Raw genomic sequence first — 20,452 nt, forward strand, 5'->3', positions numbered from 1 at the left:
TGTCTGAGGTCAGATTTGAACTTAGGAAAACGAGTCTTCCTGACTCCAGGCCCAATGCTCTTGATCCACTATGTTGTCTAGCTTACATATATATATATATGTATATATATATATATATATTATATATAATATATATATTTTTTAAGAAAGATTTTATTTATTTTGAGTTTTACATTTTCCCCCTAATCTTTCTTCTCTCCCCCAGCACCACCCCCCGAGAAGGCAGTCTGTTAATCTTTACAATGTTTCCATGGTATACATTGATCTCATTTGAATGTGATGACAGAGAAATCATATCCTTAAGGAAGAAAAATAAAGTATGAGATAGTAAAATTACATAAGATAAAAGTTCTTTTTTTCTAGTTTGAATGACCTATATATTTTTCAATGTGACCAATGACTGCTTATTTGTTACAAGAGTTTTCTTCTCTTTTCTTTCTTTCCTGAAGAGGGAGGAGAAAAATACATTTTTATTATTTGAAAAAACAAACCATAAGACTCTGCTTATGGTGGTACTATTTCTCTTGTAGCCTGAAAAAAATTTTTTTTTAATTGATTTGCTTTGGGGAAAAAAATTTCCACTGATTTCCTCCCTTGATGCCTCCTTTTGATGTGATGTGGAGATAACCCTTTGTTCTTGAAGTTTATGTTAATAGAGTGGAAACTTCCCAATCTGGCAATGCAAAAAGTATAGACTCTAAGGGGCAGCTAGGTGGCGCAGTGGATAAAGCGCCGGCCCTGAAGTCAGGAGTACCTGGGTTCAAATCCGGTTTCAGACACTTAATAATTACCTAGCTGTGTGGCCTTGGGCAAGCCACTTAACCCCGTTTGCCTTTGTTAAAAAAAAAACTAAAAGTATAGACTCAGGGAGGGATATAATATAATACAAAAACGTTTCTTCAGCAGCTACTATGTTCTAAGTGCTGGGGATAAAAATAAGAAAAACAAAAACAATCCCTGCCCTCAAGTTTACAATCTACTGGAGGAAAAACAGACCAAATAAAGTTGAAAAATGGGAGGGAAGAAATAACCACCACAGGGGCATGATGATGGTATAGTTAACTCTTAGGAGTGCAGCTGATGGGGAATCTGTTGAACTGTGTGCTCTCTGGTCCTCTTTATTTTATTTTTTATTTTATATTTATTTTTATTTTTTGTACAAATGATTTTTTTATACATTACTAAAATATTCTTGTGTAAGAGTAAACATAATACCCCCTCCCCTCAAAAAATATAGACCCTCATAAGCAATAAAGGAAAGAGAAAAAAATTTAAAATTAAAATTAAAAAAATAATAGGTGGTGCAGTGGATGGAGCATTGGCCCTGGAGCCAGTGGCACCCAAGCCCAAATCTGGCCCCAGATACCCAACAATCACCCAGCTATTGTGAGCTTGGGCAAACCACCCCAACCCCATTGCCCTGCAAAAACAAAAAAAACCTAAAATAAGATAATAATAATAATAATAATAATAATAATAGTAGTAGTAGTAGGGGCAGCTAGATAGTGCAGCGGACAGAGCACTGGACTCAAACACCCAACAATCACCCAGCTGTGTGGCCCCGGGCAAGCCACCCAACCCCATTTGCCCTGCAACCCCCCCCAAATAATAATAATAGTAATAATAATAATAATAATAATAATAATAATAAAATGTGCTTCAGTCTGTGTTCCAAGACCTCCATCTCTGTCATGGGTGGATCACATTCTTTATGATAAGTCCATCACAAAAGCTACTTCCTATTTTTCCACTGCTGCCACTGTTCCATTGCTGATTGCAACTCCCTCCATTCATACTTCCCCACTACCATATACTATATTCTCTCTCTCTCTCCTTCCACTCTGTCCCTCTTCTCAAATGTGCTATAGGGTAGCTGAGTGGCACAGTGGCCCTAGGGCCAAGAGGTCCCAAGCCCACATACCACCCCTTAGGCCCAGCATCCACCTGGCTCTATGGTCCCGGACAGGCCTTCCAATCCCAGCCCCTTGCAAGAAGTAAAAAAGAAAATGTGTTATATCTGACTACTCTCCCCCCATGGTCCATCCTCTCCTCCATCACTCACATCACCCCCTTCCCCTGTCCCCCTTCTCTCCTTCTTACTCTAGATGTTTATACCCCATTGAGTATATATGCTATTTCCTCTTGTAGCCACTTCTGATGAGAGCGAAGGTTCCCTCATTCCCCCTTTCCTTCCCCGCTTCCATATCATTGCAATAGCTCATTGTAATAATAAAAATCTTATATGAAATCTCTTAGTCTATTCCACTTCTCCTTTATCTTACTCTCATTACAGTTCCCTTTTAGCCATTGACTCCATTTTTACAATATATTATATCTTCAAATTCAGCTCTCTCATGTAGTTCATCTATAAAAGCTCCTTCTACCTGCTTTATTAAATGAGAAGTTTCTCATGAGTATTATCAGTATCATTTTTCTATGCAGGAATACATGTAGTTCATCATCATTAAGTCCCTCATATTTTACCCTTCTCCTCCAGTCTCTATGCTTCACTTGAGTCCTATATTTGAAAATCAAACCTTCTGTTCAGCTCTGGCCATTTCAACAGGAACATTTGAAATTCCCCTGGTTCACTGAAAGTCCATCTTTTTCCCCTGGAAGAGGACGTTCAGTTTTGCTGGGTAGTAGATTCTCAGTTGCATTCCAAGCTCTTTTGTTGCTGCTAAGTCCTATGTGATCCTGACTGCAGCTCCATGATATTTGAATTGTGTCCTGGCTGCTTGTAATATTTTCTCTTTGACTTGGGATTTCTGGAACTTGGCTATAATATTCCTGGGGTTTTTTTTTTTTTTGGATCTTTTTCCAGGGGACATAGGTGGATTCTCTCAAGTTCTATTTTGTCCTCTTCTTCTAGGATATCAAGGCAATTTTCCTGTAGTAATTCTTTAAAAATGATGACAAGGCTCTTTTCCTGATCATGACTTTCAGGTATCCCAATAATTTTTAAATTATCTTTCCTGAATCTGTTTTCCAGATCAGTTGTTTTTTTCAATGAGATGTTTCAAATTTAGTTAGAGTCCTTATTTTATAAGTTTTGAAATATTATAGCAAGCACCTAAGAGTGGCTTCTCCTGTCACCATCTTGACTCCGCCCCCCTCTGGTCCTCTTTAAAAGGAGACTGTTCTCCTCAGTAGACCTTCATTCAGAGGGGCAGAGGCTACTGAGAATACTGATGAAGCTGAGTACCAGAGCTGATGATGAGTGATAATGAGTTTGTTTCCTAGATGGATTGTTATCTTTATCCTACCAGTACCAGCTCACCTTAATTTGTAATGGTCTCTTACCAAGTACACTGTAGCATAATGTATTTGTTGTCCATCAAAACTCTCAAAGACCAGTCACAAGAAAAGAAAGGTTCTGATGGACTATCCATAATGATAAAATAATAGATCTTGGAAATCTCTTGTTTTAGACAATATAATTTTAAAACTTCAAGAAACCATAACTCTAAATCTAAGCTCTTGATCATCTAATCCAACCTATTTCACACACGAGGAAAGCGAAGCACCAAGTGCTTATGGGATTTGACCAAGGTTATACAAGTAAGAAACAAGATTGAAACTCAAGTCTTGTGATTTTCTGTGTAGGGTTCTTTTCATTATAGTCTATTGCCTCCCTTGTCCCAAGTGGATTAGTCATTTAGTATCTAAATGATTTGAAAAACAATCTTCCATTTCTAATGAAATTTGCTTGATTCCTTGAACATATATCACAAAATCACAAAATTAGAAGAGATCTAAGGGGTTATCTGGTCTAAACTGAGTAACTAAGTAATTCCCCTTCCTACTATGTCTGAAAAGTGTATAAATCCATCATGGAATTATAAACTGATGGGCTGAAACTGTAAAGACAGGAATTCTGTGAGAGGTTACATAGTCTTTGCATTAGAAGAAATAATGTAATTATTTCAGTTGAAATGAAAAGAAAAAGTTATATTAGCTTCTTTATCCCATTATTAAATTGGGATATCTAAGGCATCTCACAAGAGGATTTAATTTATGAGATTTCTAAGCTATAAGATTTTATAATCTTTCTTGAAAATCATTGAAATATTTAACAATTTTAATTATTGAGAAGTATGTCTATGCCTATGATTTCACTTATCACAGGGATAAGAAGAATATGATACTAAAGGAAAACTACCTTTACCTGAAAATATAAATCTAAAAACATATATCCTATTCAGAAGAAATTAGTGAATAGATAATAATTTGTGGAGTTGAATAGAATTGATTTTTTTCCATTCTAGCTTGATTTTATTGATTGGAGATAGAAAGATGCATTGTTTATAATTCAAAAAGAAAATAAAGAATTGGGTTAAATCTCTAGTTTCCCTTAATATTCTTATGCCCTGTGTTTCTTGACCAGAAGTTGCTTGGTCTTTGACTTTTTTTCCCAAAAAAGGGTCTATATGTAGTCTTGCAACCAGTGGGGAGCATAGGAAGACCAGAGGCTGCTTTGGTAAAAGGAATTAGCCTAAGAAATTGAACCAAACACTTTTATGGTCTATAACCCAAGGGCAACATTGAACACTGTGGAATTTTCCCTGGTGCCCTCTAGCCAAGGAAGGACTCTTGTGTTGGTCCTTCTCCCTATACTCTAGTTCACCCTCTCATGGAGTTGAGTAGTTTTAATAGCTTCTAATTAAAAATGACTGAAGACCATTCCAAAGCTTCATAGACACCATATTTTCTAACATTAAAATGGAATGTTATATTATTAACAAGTTGTATCTTACAAGACTGAGGGCCACTAAAATAATTTCACCTTAAAGTGGAATGGTGGTACTGCCCTTGGAGACCTCATAGGAGACAGATAAGGGCTGTTGAATTACAATGGACCAGAACCATTCCTATTCTACCTCAGCTGAATACAGGCTCATTAATTCAAATGTCTTTCAAAGCCATTGTTGTTATTCAATTCCCCCACCTATGCTAACGAAATAATTTTTTATCTAACTGGTTAATGCTTGGGCTTAATTAAAATGTATGCAGTTTTTTATAATTCTCAAATAAATGATTAGTGTATCCCTAATTTTGCTTTTTCACTATGCACTTGGTACCTGAAGTTAGTCACTCCTTTTCTGGGTTAGTGGGAGGAGTCTATTTTATAACTTAGTTTGGGGGCAGCTAGGTGGTACAGTGGATAGGCCACTGGCCTTAGAGTCAGAAGTACCTGAGTTCAAATGTGACCTCAGATACTTAATAATTATCTAACTGTGTGGCCTTGGGCAAGCCACTTAACTCCATTGCCTTACAAACCAAAAAAAACCCCAAACTTATTTTGCTGTTAAATACAGTTGGTCTTGGTTTTATTTTGTTTGAAAATGTTGGGCATATTGCCTTTTCACAAAGAAAATTTTCCTGACTTCCATGGCAAAAGACATATCCAAGTATAAAAAAAAGTAGACATAGACTTCAAAAATTATCATGATACTTCAGTGCCATTATGAGACATCAGAATAGGACTTTCGAGATAGTAAGATCTAAATATGCCAATTCACCTTGCATATTTTATCATTCTCTGTGTGTGTGTGTGTGTGTGTGTGTGTGTGTAAGAAAGAGAGTGAATTCAAGAGAGAAAATGCTAGAGAGAGAGAGAGAATATGTGTGTGTGAGAGAGAGAAGAGAGAGAATGTGAGAGAGAGAGAGAGAGAGAGAGAGAGAGAGTGTGTGTGTGTGTGTGTGTGTGTGTGTGTGTGTGTGTGTGTGTGTGTGTGTGTGTGAGAGACAGAGACAGAAACAGAGAGAGAGACAGAGACAGAGTATGTGAGAGAGTGAGAGAGGGCTCTGAAAGGCTTTACCAACAGAATCCTCACTCTGATTGGCCCCCTGCTGCTAGAAAGAACAGAGCATGGACTTGACAATGAACTGGATTGTATATATGGAGTCAATTTAAGTTTGATCATTAGGTTGACTACAAGGGGATATTTGGTTTTGGGGGGAGTTTTTTTAGTTAAAGCAAATCATCACTCAATCAATCAATAAACATTTATTAATTACCTACTGTGTGCTGAGTGTTGGGAATTCAAAGATAAAAATGAAATATCCTCTGATCTTAAGAAGCTTACATTCTATCTGGGGAAAAAAATCAATAAATAAGTATTTATCTACCATGTACCACATTCTGAGAATACAAAAACAAAAGTGGAACAGTTCCAGTCCTCAAGGAGACTGATTATATTCTAATGAAAGGGAGATGACATGCACAGATATAGATATAGATAAAAACTGTTAAAAAATAATCTTGGAGTAAAAGCACCGACAGAGTCTATGTGGGTGGGAAATCTGCAAAGTTTTCATGTAGAAACTAGGACTTAAGCTGATTTTTGAAGGAACCTAGGAATTATAAAAGGGGAAGATGAGAAAGGAAAGTATTCCATTCATAAGGGACAATCAATGAAGAAAAATGATGGAACCATTTATATGAGGAACAGTGAGAAAATGTAGTTGGATTGTAGAGCATGGAGCAGGGGAGAGAATTATTAAGTCTGGAAAGGCTGTTGTTTGTCCTTCATTCTTGAAGAGGACCAATGGCATCATGAGGGTGATATCTTGACTTATGAGTGAACTGGATTAGAGGAGGGGAAAGCTGGGCAGTCATCAGCCTCCCTCTCTCCTTCAGTCTTTGATGTCCAGTGGCAAGACAAAAGTTGAGATGACTGGCAATGGCCAAGAAGGAAAGGCAAGGAGTGGGGGGATGAAGTGGACTGTGTAAGAAATAGTAAAAAAGCCAAAGTTGCCGGATTGTGATGTATTTGGGAAAAAAGAAAAAAGTAAGAAGATTTGGAAGATAGTAAGTGGCAAGGTTGTGAAAGACTAACTATCAAGAGTGATTTTTTTACTTATTTTATACTTATTCCTGGAGCCACTGGAGTTTTTATTGAGTGCATGTGGGGAGGGAGAAAGCAGCTAGGTGGCACAGTGGATAGAGTATTGAACCTGGAGTCAGGAAGAGCTGAGATCATATAACCTCAGATACTTACTAGCTGTGTGATCCTGGGCAAGCCGTTTAACCCTATTTACCTCAGTTTCCTCATCTGTAAAATGACCTGGAGAAGGAAATGGCAAAACTGTCCAGTATCTTTGCACTCAAACCCCCAAACAAACAAAAACCAGAACTCAACTGGGGTCATGAAGAGTCAGAAATGACTGAACAAGTAAAAGGGGAGGGGACTAGGCAGGGGAAGGTGCAACATGGTAGGAGATGGCATTTGTAAGGACTGACAAAGTAAGAAACAATGCCTTAGCTTAGAATTATTCTATACTGCCTAGAGCATGTGTGTCCAAAATTTTGCCTCTTTTGAGTCACATCATTCAACAAAAACCTGTCAAGGGTCACAGATAGAATTTAATTTTATTTATGACTACCAGGTAACTCAGACTTTTTTTTTTTAGGTTTTTGCAAGGCAAACGGGGTTAAGTGGCTTGCCCAAGGCCACACAGTTAGGTAATTATTAAATGTCTGAGACCATACTTGAACCCAGGTACTCCTGACTCCAGGGCCAGTGCTTTATCCACTATGCCACCTAGCTGCCCCCATAACTCATATTTCTAATAAACATAATAATAAAATGTAATAATGCCACTTGAATGGGCTTTGAGGGCAGTATGTGATCTGCAGGATGCAAATCTAAGAGTTTATATCAGCTATACTTATAAGGGCTTTCCTCCTCACTTTATTCTTCACCTGTTGAAATTGGTAACTTCCATGAGAAGTGCCTTGCCTCAATCAAGAGATCTCTCCAATCACAAGATAAAGTGAGGTGCTAGAAAGTCCTTACTTATTAGAATGGCATTCTTGATTGTCCATTTATTAAGCATCTGTTGTATGCAAGATGTTCTATTGATTACCGAAGATATAAAACAAAAAAAAAGAATGATGCAAGGGGAAGTTTTATATTATATATATATATATATATACACATATATATATTGCATATATACTATATATATTCAATTAAATTCAAGATTATATAAAAAAACACAGTATTAACAATTGGGAGGTGGGGTTCAGGGAAGACTTCCTGTAGGAAGTATTCCCTCATCTAAATCTTGAAAGGATTTGAAGAGGTGGGATTGAAGAAGAACACAGAGAACAATCTTTAAAAAAGCATAGAGACAGATGATGGAATATTGTGTTAAATGTCTGGAAAGGTAGGCGGAAGGCAAACTGTGGAAGACTTTAAATGCCAGACTGAGGAGCTTGTAGCATCAAGTATCATGTCTCTCCCTCAGTGAGAGCTGTCCTCTCCTTTCCAGTGGGGCAGGGACTGTCTTAGCTATCTGGAAGGCATCTTCTGTTTTTTGGGGTGTTTTTTGGATATACCAGAGAGCTGAGCACATAAAAAGAAACCTTTCCCTCAGGAAATGTTTGAGTTCAACCTGATGGGCCAGATAAACTGTGGGACTGTTTTAATATTTTAACAATGATAATAATAATTTTGTCCTTGTCTGGAACTTTCACATATATTATTTTATTTGCTCTTCAAAGAGGTTAATGGAAAAGAATGTCCATTTCCCAATCCTACCAGGACATAGAAAATCATTAAGTAGGTAGGTATTAATGACCATTCATAGATAGACCTTTGAGTTCTATTCAGGTTAGATTAATCACTAAATTCACTCAAAATCATCTTAACTTTTGGTTCTAACTACATCCTGCTTGGTAAAAAAAAAACAAAACAACCCCCCCAAAAAAAACCTCTGACTAGTCAGTCTTTTTTTTTTGAAAGGTTGTGTTTTTTTAATTGAAATTTTATTGTATTTTTCCAATTACATGCAATGGTAGTTTTTCAACATTAATCCATTTCCAAATTTATGAGTTCCACATTTTTCTACCACCCTCCCTCCCCTCCCCCCAACCCCACCTCCCATGGTGGCAAATAGTCTGGTAAAAGTTGTACATGTACATTTGTGCTTAACATATTTAGATATTAGTCATTTTGTGGAAGAGGAATTAGGACTAAGGGGAAAAAAAAGAAACTGTAAGAAAGGAAAACCATGTAAAAACATGAGAAGCTTTAAAAAAGTGAACACAGCATGCATTCAGATTCTGAGGTTTTTTCCACTCTATGTGGAAGAATTGTTCATAACAGGTCTTCTAAGATTGTCTTTGATTTTTGGACTACTAATTTTTGCAATTCCTGTTGCATCCATCATAGTTGATGATTTCACAATATTTTAAAAATTTTATTTAAGACAAGGGGGTTAAGTAACTTGCTCAAAGCTCATAGGGCTTGGAATATAATATACCAGAAGGCAAAAGAGCTTAGAATGCAAGCAAGAATCAACTACCCAGCAAAACTGAAATGTCCTCTTCCAGGGAAAAAGATGGATTTTCAATGAACCAGGGGAATTTCAAATGTTCCTGTTAGAATGGCCAGAGCTGAACAGAATCTTCAAATACAGGACTCAGATTGGAGGAAAAGGGGAAAATATGAGGGACTTAATGATGATGAACTGTATATATTCATGCATAGAAAAATGACACTGATAATACTCATATGAACCTTCTCAGTTAATAGAGCAGGTAGAAGAAGCTTTTATAGTTGAAGCACAGGAGAAAGCTGTTTGAAGATAAAATATGGTGTAAAAATGGAGTCAATAGAAAAAAAGGGAAATGTAATGGGAGAAAGAAAAAGGAGGGGGGGATAGGCCAAGATATTTCATATAATAAGATTTTTCTTTATTACAATGAGCTATTGCAATGTTATGGAAAGGGGGAAGGCAAGGGGGAATGAGGGAATCTTCGCTCTCATCAGAGGTGGCTAGGAGAGGAAACAGCATATATACTCAATGGGGTATAGACATCTGGAGTAAGAAGAAAAGGGGGGGACAGGGGGAAGGGGGGATGTGAGTGATGGAGGAGAGGATGGACCATGGGGGAAGAGTGGTCAGATATAAGACATTTTCTTTTTTACTTCTTGCAAGGGGTTGGGATTGGAAGGCCTGTCCGGGACCATAGAGCCAGGTGGATGCTGGGCCTAAGGGGTGGTATGGGGGCTCCGGGACTCTTGGCCCTGGGCCAGGGATCTGTCTGCTGTGCCACTCAGCTACCCTACAGCAGAGTCAGAGTGAAAGGAGAGAGAAAATATAGTACATGGTAGTGGAAAAATGTGAAAGGAGGAAGTTGTGATAAGCAATGGCAATGGTTGAAAAATATGGAAGTAACTTTTGCAATGGACTTACCATAAAGAATGTGATCCACCTGCGACAGAGTTGTTGGTGTTGGAACAAAGACTCAAGCACATTTTTTATTATTATTATTTTGGGGGGGTGCAGGGCAAATGGGGCTGGGTGGCCTGCCTGGGGCTGCAATAGCAGGGTGATCGTTGGGTGTCTGAAGCTGGATTTGGACCCGGGTGCTCCTGGCTCAAGGGCCAATGCTCTGTCTGCCACCCAGCCACCTCTACTATTATTACTATTTTATTTTATTTTAGGTCTTTTTTTTTCTTTTTTTGTTTTTTGCAGGGCAGTGGGGTTGGGGTGCTTGCGTGTCACACAGCTGGGTGATTGTTGGGTGTACGGGCTGGATGTGGGCTCAGGTGCTCATGGCTCCAGGGCCATTTCACCACCTGGCCATACCTACAATTATTACTATTCTTTTTTTTATTTTAATTTTTTCTCTCCCCTTTACTTTATCGCTCAAGCGAGTCTACATTTTTGGGGGGAGGGGGTATTTTGATTACTCTTAAAACAAGAATATTTTATTAATGTATAAAAACATTATACAAAATGAGAATAAATAAATATTAAATATAAAAAAAGTAGCTTGCTCAAGGTCACACAGCTAGGCAATTAAGTGTCTGAGGTCAACTTTGAACTCAGGTCCTCCTGGCTCCAGGGCTGGTTCTCTATCCACTGTGCCATCTAGCTACCTCTTATTAACATGTACAATGTTCTCTTGGTTCTGCTCCCTTCACTCAGTATAAGTTTATATAATTTTTTCCATGTTTCTCTAAAGTGTGTCCACTCATGATTTCTTAGAGAACAATAGTACTCCATAATATTCATATACCCTGACTTGTTCAGTCATTCCCCAATTGATAGGCATCCCCTGAATTTCCAATTCTTAAGACAAAGGTTTTAAAATCTTACTATTTGCTTTGGATTCAAGAGGGTTTGAATTCAATTAGTAGAAAAACCCTCTTTCCCATTGCTTGGCTCTTGGGTTTGTAAATGGGGTCCACAAGAGTCAGCCAGCGTGAAGACTTCTACTTAGAGATGTCGTAGAGGGGATTCTTGTCCAAATGGGCACTAGACTAGATGACTTTTATAGATCCTGCCAATTCAGAGTTTATGATGATGATGACAATTATAATAATGAAATAATAATAATAATAATGATGATGATGATGATAATGGTGGGTATGAGGACAAAAGGAGGAAAATGCGTAAAGCTCTGTATAAATGATAGCCAGTATTATTCTTATAATGATTATCTCCAGAGATAGACCATTCTACTTTAAGATATTTCTACTTGTTAGGGAGTTTTCCCTAAACCGAAATTTGACTCTTTCTATCTTCCATCCTAGTTTTGTCTTCTGGGGTCATGTAGAACAATAATAGAGTACTGAACCTAGAGTCAAAAAGACTCATGGGTCAAATCGAATACCAGATGTGACCCTAGATAACTTCTGTCTCAGTTTTTCCTTTGGTGGGGGGATAGCTCAATGACTCAGTGAATGGAAAACTGTATTTGGAGTTGGGAATTTTTGACTTTGAATCTTGCCTCAGATATTTATAATTGTGTGAACTTGCTCCAATTATTTAATGGCTGTCTGCCTCAGTTTCCTCATCTATAAAATGGAATAAAAACAGTACTTACGTTTGAGGGTTGTTGTTAGGATGACAGAAAATAATATTTATAAAGTGATTTGCAAATCTTAAAGTGCTCTATAGTTGCTAGTTATTATTTTTATTAGGGCAGTTAGGCAGCATAGTAGATAGTGCCAGACCCAGAGCTTGAAAACTCTTCTTCGTGAGTTCAAATTTATTTTCAAAACTTTATTAATTATGTGACCTTAAGTCACTTTACCATGTTTGTCTCAATTCCTTATCTGTAAACGAGCTGGAGAAGGAAATGACAAACTGCTCTAGTGTCTTTACCAAGAAAACCCCAAATGGGGTCACAAAAAGTTGAACATGATTGAACATTATTGTTATTATGATTATTAATGATTTTGATGCTTCTTTGACATGATAGTTCTAAATCTTGTGACTTAGTGAAAGAACAGGCAGTAAATTTGTGGTCAGAATCCTTAGGATTAAATCCTGATTCTTCTGCTTACTAGTTGTGTGACAATGGATAAGTCACTTTCCCTTTTGAGGTCTGACTTCCTCAACTGTAAAAAGAAGAGGATGAAAATAATCTCTGCCTAGATGACTGAAGTCTCTTCTTGAAGAATACTCAGTCTTGTGTCCAGAGAAAGAATTGTGGAGTTTGAACAAAGACCAAAGACTATTACCTTTAATTAAAAAAAAACCGTTATTTTATTATGTAATTTTGCTATCTCTTATACTTTATGTTTCTTCCTTAAGGATATGATTTCTCTCTCATCACATTCAACTTAGATCAGTGCATACCATGGAAACAATGTAAAGACTAACAGACTACTTTCTGGGGGTGGGGTGGGGGGAGGGAAGCCAGATTAGGGGGAAAAATGTAAAATTCAAAATAAAGAAATTTAATAAAAGAATACTTAGTTTCCTCTGTGTATGTGAGTGTGTGTGTGTGTGTGTGTGTGTGTGTGTGTGTGTGTATGTGTGTGTGTGTTCATGTGTTTCCTATAGTTGCCCTCAATACATGGTCTGGCTAGAGAAAATGAGATTATACCCTCCTCTAGTGAATGCAACATTAGGGGAAAAAAAAACCCAGTGCAATCTCAGCAGGTATACTTTGCCCAATCACAAAGTTAAGAAATTAGTTACCTAAGAAAACACTGATAAAATTCTCAGTTGGATATCACTCCTGAAGCTGATATACTATATAGTTAAATGATTTTTCATCACCAAAATGCTCTAAGAACCAGCATTTTGAATTTTGCTCTGTCATTTCTAAAGAGAGTCTGAGATTATAAATAAAATCACCAGGTCTTCTTTGTTTAGTTTTGTTGAGTCCTGAGTAATCCTGAAATATGACCCTCCTCTCCCTACCACTTCTTTTTTTAAAGTTTTATTTAAGGCAACAGGGTTAAGTGACTTGCCCAAGGTCACACAGCTAGACAATTTTTAAGTGTCTGAGCTCAAATTTGAACTCAGGTCCTCCTGATTCCAGAGCTGGTGCTCTATCCACTACACCATCTAGCCACCCCTCCCTACCACTTCTTACCCTCCACCCCATTGAAAGAAATAAATATAAGCCATTTGTATCAGATATACATATTTAAGTGAAACAAATCCCCTCATGGACCTAGAACCGAGAACATCTATTTCATTCTGCACCTTGAGTTTATCATTTCTATATTAGATGGGTAACATGTTTCATCACCAGTCCTTTCAGTCAGTTAAAAAGCATTCATTAAGCCTTTATACTATGTACTAGACATTGTGCTAAGTTTGGGGGATACAAAGAAAGGCAAAAGATGAGTCCCTACCTTTGAGAAGTTCACAGTCTAATGGAGGCAAAAGCAAATAAACTGCTATGTACAAGCATATACAGGATAAACAGGGAAAAATCATCAGAGGGCAGGCACTTGAATTAAAGGGACTGGGAAAGACATGCATATATAGAAGGTGAGATTTTTCGGAAAGCCAAGAAGCAGAGATGAAGAGGAGGGGGGGAGCATTCCAGGTATGGAGGACAAAGGAAATATCCAGAGCTGAGAGATCAAGTTCCTTGTTTAGGGAAGATAATGAAGTCCATGCTACTGGATCAAAAAGTGGAGAGGGTGGGGCAAGGAATCAGTGGAGGCATTGTTTTAAGAATGGAACCCTTCAATGCCTGGGGAGAGTTTGTTCTGTGCACCAGGAGAAAAGGAGGACTTAAGACTTAAAACAAGACTCTCCCAGATCCACACTGCGGCGCTGCAATGGGCACAGGCGCCAACTGGCAGCTTTGATACTCATTATCTAGTCCCAGTTCTCAGATCCAGCATTGGTGAGGAGACCTGCCTAGGAGGTTCTAGTCAGTATGTGGAAAAAGGAGCAAATTTAGAAGCCAGCAGGAAAAGTACTATGCTTTAGACCTGCTTCTCTGAGCCAATAGAACTTTCCAGTTGGCTAATGCCATGGAGGGAATCCAATTAGATAAAGACTTTGAAGTGGCTCTTTTATATCTTGTGGATCTTAAGAAAAGAATGGAAAGGGAGAAAAGAAAACACTGTGCTGGGGGGACAGGTCACAGGAAAGGAAGGTTAGGGAAAGTTTTTTCACATAATGAAAGTGTACAGGTAGACATCTATACAAACAAACAAAAGCAGCCAGCTCTGCTGTTGATTTAGCTCAATTCAACAATGTAAAGAACTTGCAGATTTTAGATTAGAAGGAGCGATTGAACTTGGCCCTGGTTCAGGTCTCTTTGGGAACAAGCAAAGCTAGTAGGTCCTCAAGCTGTCTCTGACATTATGGTGTAGCACATTAGTCAATACTCTAAGAAAGTGGCAATAGGTCAGCTTAATGTGGTAGATCCCAGTCCTGAAATCAAGTCCCAAGTCATGATATTAGTGGAAGAATAGGCAAAAACAAAAGCAGCAACAACAACAACAAGACTCCACCACAATGAACTATTAAAATGGCGGGGAAACTTAAGACGCAAACACTGAAGCGAATGATTCCAAGATATCTTTAAACATTGCCTTGGAGAAAAACACAACTTGGGCACAAACTCAATCAGAATTCCTGGAAGAGATGAAGCAAGGTTTAAATATGTTTTTATAAGTGGGTTGAAAGCATTTGAGGAAACTTGCCCGAGCAACAAATTCCTTGGAAATTTGAAGGAACCAAATAGAAGTTAATGACTTCTTGAGGGAACTAGAAATATCAAAACAAAGTCAAGAGGCTGAAAAAAATAGAAGAAAATATAAAGTATCTTATAGCAAAAACAGTTGACCTGGAAATCAGAAGAAGAGGTAAAAAAAAAGGAAGAATTTTGGATTATCTGAACACAATGACCAAAAAAGATTCTAGACATCATATTTCAAGGAATCTTTTTTGTTTTGTTTTGATTTGTTTTTACAAGGCAATAGGGTTAAGTGACTTGCCCCAGATCACATAGCTAAGTAAGTATTAAGTGTCTGAGGCTGGATTTGAACTCAGGTCCTCCTGACTCCAGAGCTGGTGCTCTATCCACTGTTCAAGGAATCTTAAAGGAAAAAAAGTTCAGATCTCTTAGAACCAGTGGGCTAAAAAGAAACAGAAAGTCATCTCCCTAAAAGAAACCCAAAATGAAAATTTCCAGGAATATTGCAGTCTAGATCTAGAATTTTCAGATCATAGAAAAAATATTAAAAGCATCCAAAAAGAAAAAAAATTCAAGTAGTTATAAGCTTCTGTCAAGGTCATACATGATTTAACAACCACCACTAGAGAAGAGTGGAGAACTTAGAATATGATATTTCAGAAGGCAAAAGATATAGACTTACAGCCAACAATTGCTTACGCAGCAAAAATGAGAATAATGCAATAGAGGCAATAAAATAAAAGACTTCAAGGTATTCCTGATGAAAAATTTAGAGCTGCCAAGAAAATTCGAAGTGCAAACAAAGAAGTGAAAAAAATCATAAAAAGGTAAACTTGAATGAATAATGATAAAGAATTAAACAAGAATAAATGACTTATATTGAAATATGGGAAGATGATAATGTTTCTTCCCCATTCCCTATCATCTTCAGGGTTCATGGAGGGAATCCAATTAGACAAAGACTTTGAAGTGGCTCTGTTATATCTTGTGGATCTTAAGAAAAGAATGGAAAGAGGGGAAAAGAAGAATACACTGGATTTGGGGAACAGGCCACAGGAAAAGAAGGTTAGAGAAAGTTTTTCACATAATGATGGTGTATAAGTGGACATCTATACAAATAGAGAGGAGGGAGTCAGAGGGAGCAGCCAACTTTTGAATCTCTTTCATCAGAATTGATGAATAAAAGGAATAATATATATACACACACACACACACATATATATATGTGTATATATATACATATATATATATATGTATATATATATACACAGAAATACAGGGGAAAGGAGAGAAGTGGGATTAATCCTAATTGAAATAAATTCTAAGGATGTTCAAATTTTTCCAAGGTGGCAAAAATGGGAATTTTAGAAAGCACCCAAAAACTGGAGGATGGAAGAAACAATTATGATTTTTAAATATAATGGAATATTGTTGCACTGAACTTTTATTAGTGTAATGACCATCCAGAATTCCAGAGGATGAATGATGAAATGATAGAGAGGTGAAAGACTCAGAATGCAGAATATGTGAGCAAGTATGTTTTAGGACATAGACAAAGTGGACATTTGTTTTGAGTGACTATACATGTATGTATTGGATTTTCTTTTTCTTTGAGACTGAAGAGTGAGAAGAGACATCTTGGTTGATTAAAACAAATTACTTTAAAAAACCTTGGGGATCTAATCAATACCATGATCACTTGGTGATATCATAATATCCTGTTGATTCAGTTATCTTTTTATATAGATAATTCCTAAATCTAGATACCTATCCCTAGTCTCTCCTGAGATACATTCTCACATCAACAACTGCCCCCTAGACATATCAAGTTGAATAAACCATAGGCATCTCTAATCAAAACATTCAAAGTAGAATGAATTAGTTCCTCCTACAACTTCTCCCTTCTAAACTCCCCTTTTTCTATAGAGAATACCACCATTTTTTGTTGCTGGATACTTGCTTGATTTCTCACTCTCACTCACCAAGATGACTCAAATTATTATTGTTTCAACTTTCATAATATCTTTGCATTCATCCTCTTCTTTTTATTCATGCAACCACAACCCTAGGTCTGATCCTCATTACTTCTTGCAAGTGCTTTTGCAAAAGCCTTTTAATTGGTTTCCTTGCCTCTAGCCTTTAGCCTCTCCTGGCTCTATTCCATCTACCACTTAACTTCCATGATGGTTTTCCTAAATTGTGACTCTGGTCATGTCATCATCTGTTCTTCAAGCCCCAATGACTCCCTGATATCTTCAGAATCAAATATAAATCCCAAATTCAAAGTATTAAACATCATCTTACTGCTAAGGAAATATGTGAGAGGAACACCACTATATTGGACAGAAGAAGGGAAATGACACCAACTCCTGAAGAATAATAGATAAAATGAATAGAATATTTGTTTTGACAAAGAGTAGTGACAGATGTATGGACCAATCTGTGAAGATCCTCAGGAGAAAAACCTGAATAGGAGACGTGCCTCTAGATGAGATCTAGGATAGAAGCAACATCTTATTCTTGCTTTGTGCATTGTGAACCATGTGCTTACATGGGGTGTTGGTAGTAGCTCACTAAGTGTAGAACCTCAGGGTCTTCATTTGTCAAATGTAGTAACATGTGTATGTATACATATGATTTCTTCCCATCTTGAGGTCTGAGACTTTCTGACCTCTGCTATCATGAATTCTGGGATTACTTCTAGACTTATCTTACATATCCATGTACACTTATGTGTTAATTGAAATATTTTATATGAAATGATATTTAAATTCCTTGGAGAAGATCACTGACACAGATCTATAACATCTTGTGCTAATCTTTCCTGTGAGAAAATATGGAAACAAATCATTCTAAAGCCAAATTTTATAATATTTTATAAAGAGAATACTATCCCTAAATTTTTTGCTTATTAAATCTGAATTTTACATATTGCCTGTCAACAACAGGGAATAACTACAATTTAATTTATTCTAAAAAGGAACTTAATGTAGGCCTTAGCAATAGAGTTAGGATTTTGAATTCTTTCTCTTTGTATGTGACTCCATCACAGTTTGCTGTGGCTGAATGCATTATCTGATAAAGAGACGTGTTGTACTTTTGCAGAGGAACAACCAGTGTTGTGTCTTCTCACCCCCACTCCCCACCCCCAACCCTTTTCAAATAAATAAAATGCAAAAAAGGAAGCAGAAATCACCCTTTGTGAGCCCTGTAAGCTGCTAGTCTTGCTATGTGCTCAGAAATGTATTGTTAGGTTATCTGATATACTACTATGGTCTGGCTTCTTTGGGGAACAGTCTTAGAATCAAATACTTTTCATTTTAATAAGGGTCTTAGAGAGTTCTGTGACCTACATCCACTCTAACTTTTGGGGGACTGTCTCTGTAGCTACTCTTTAATAAAAGAGAACAGTAAAAATTTTTTTTAAAAAAATTAGAGAGAGAGAGAGAGAGAGAGAGAGAGAGAGAGAGAGAGAGAGAAAACGAACAGTATGTGGGGTTCTTATGGATCTCAGGATTCCATTTACTTTCCTTTGGGAGTAAATTGATGCAGAGATAAAGTCTTAATGTTAATGCATTTCCTCTGATTACAACATAGTGCTCTGACCCCAAGTGAGTAGACCAGATAATTACTTTCCCAGCAAAAGAAAACATTCATTTAATTATTTTGATTAGGAAGCACATCAAGTATTGTTTCCTACAGGATTTCAGTTTTTCAGGAAATCCTCTTGGGTAGGATTTTGCTGTAAACAATGGTTCCTATTTCTTTTGCCCTATTAAGTCACCTAAAATGCTCTCCAAGCTTTGTAATCTACATAGAAAATGGTTAACAATTGACAGATTTATTAGTGTTATTTTTATTGCTACTATTTTTATTAATCCAGTTTTCCTTTTTTAAAGTGGAGTTCAGTTAGAAATGACACTGACATATTGCTATCCTTTTTTTCTTTTATATTGAATATTCTGGAGAGGATAAATTTTTTTCAATTGATAAAAGGGATAAGATTAAATTCTTTCTCAGTGGGTTCACTAAAAGCATCCCCTTCAACAACTCCAGGAGCAGATAGGACAGTGGGGATTTTGTATAGTTCATCCACACAGTTTCAAAATTATATGCATTTTTATGACAGTTATGAAGAATATTGATCTTACATTTTTATGGATCGATATTATATTGGGCAATTGTGGACAACAATTTGACCTATGACAATGGTCTAATTAAAATAAAATTTACTGAATTCTCAAAGCTTTGAAGTCTGTGTTTGTAGGAAAAATATTTGGTTTCTGCTAGTTTATTAATTATATATATATATATATATATATATATATATATAATATATATAATTCTAGCCCCATGTTTGACTTGTTAAATATTTAAAAGACACTAAAACATTACAGCCTACAAAGATATTACCAGTTTCTAATATTTCTTACAAATATGCATTGTTTATTATATACCCCTTAAGAATAATCATTCTATATGTTGTTTGGCTTTCCATCTCGAGGACCATGACATCATGGAGATGATGCTAAGTGAAATTGGATTCAAATGTGTTTGGGGCTGGGGTTGGGGTGGGGGAGGCTGTGTAAAGTGACCAGTTTATTTTCTCCTCCATGACTGGCTCAGAGTGAATGTAAATAGCAATTGTTTCTGTTTTGGCCCAAGACCCTAAGCATCTTCCTCTCTCCAATTGATATTTTTTTCTAACTGGGTAAAAGAGGGCTTTTTTTTCCCCTTCATTTTTTTATTGTTTAGTCTTAATCACTGAATGGTCTTTGAGAACTGCTAAAGACCTCATTTTAAAAAGCTAGGGTCTCCTGAATTAAGAATTCTGTAGTTCTATCACCCAGGTTCCTTATATATCTATTTTATATACACATGAATGTGTTAGTTGAAATATTTTATATGAAATACTTCAAATCATTGGAAAGATTACTGGCATATATTTATGCCATCCTATGTTGATATTTCCTGAGAGAAAATACTGAAATAATTTCCCTAAAACTGAATTTTCTAATGTATTAAAAGAGACTATTACCCCCTAAATTACTAAATAAATCCTGATCCACATCTGGCCTCTGAACCAAGATGGTATCAGAAAAGAAAGTGCCACTGGTGACTTTGCCCAGCTGAACCCTCACTTAAATCCAATTCACACAAATGTCATGCATGCCATCGCTTACCAAATGTCATGTTCTTCTTTCATAATAAAGGACAAATAACAACTAAACTTCTTGGCGGCAATGACCATCCTGAATTGGTAATATTAACTCCTTATTTCCTATAAAGAAATCTGCATGACTTAACATTTATTTGATGTCTTTCTGTTCTATTTACTCTTGATTGTGATCATATGGATATTGCCTATAGAAGAACTTTGTATTATCTGCTGTTGGAATTTTACCAAATGATGCATTTGAGTTCATAATTATGTAGATCTTCAGAACTGTTTTTCAGTCTTCCAAAAAATAGGGAGCTTATCCCCTCCCTAGCATTTATATTTAGATTTATAAATTGTCATATATGTTATCT

The sequence above is a fragment of the Macrotis lagotis genome, chromosome 1 (genome assembly GCF_037893015.1).
Source record: "Macrotis lagotis isolate mMagLag1 chromosome 1, bilby.v1.9.chrom.fasta, whole genome shotgun sequence".
Classification (NCBI taxonomy): Eukaryota; Metazoa; Chordata; class Mammalia; order Peramelemorphia; family Peramelidae; genus Macrotis; species Macrotis lagotis.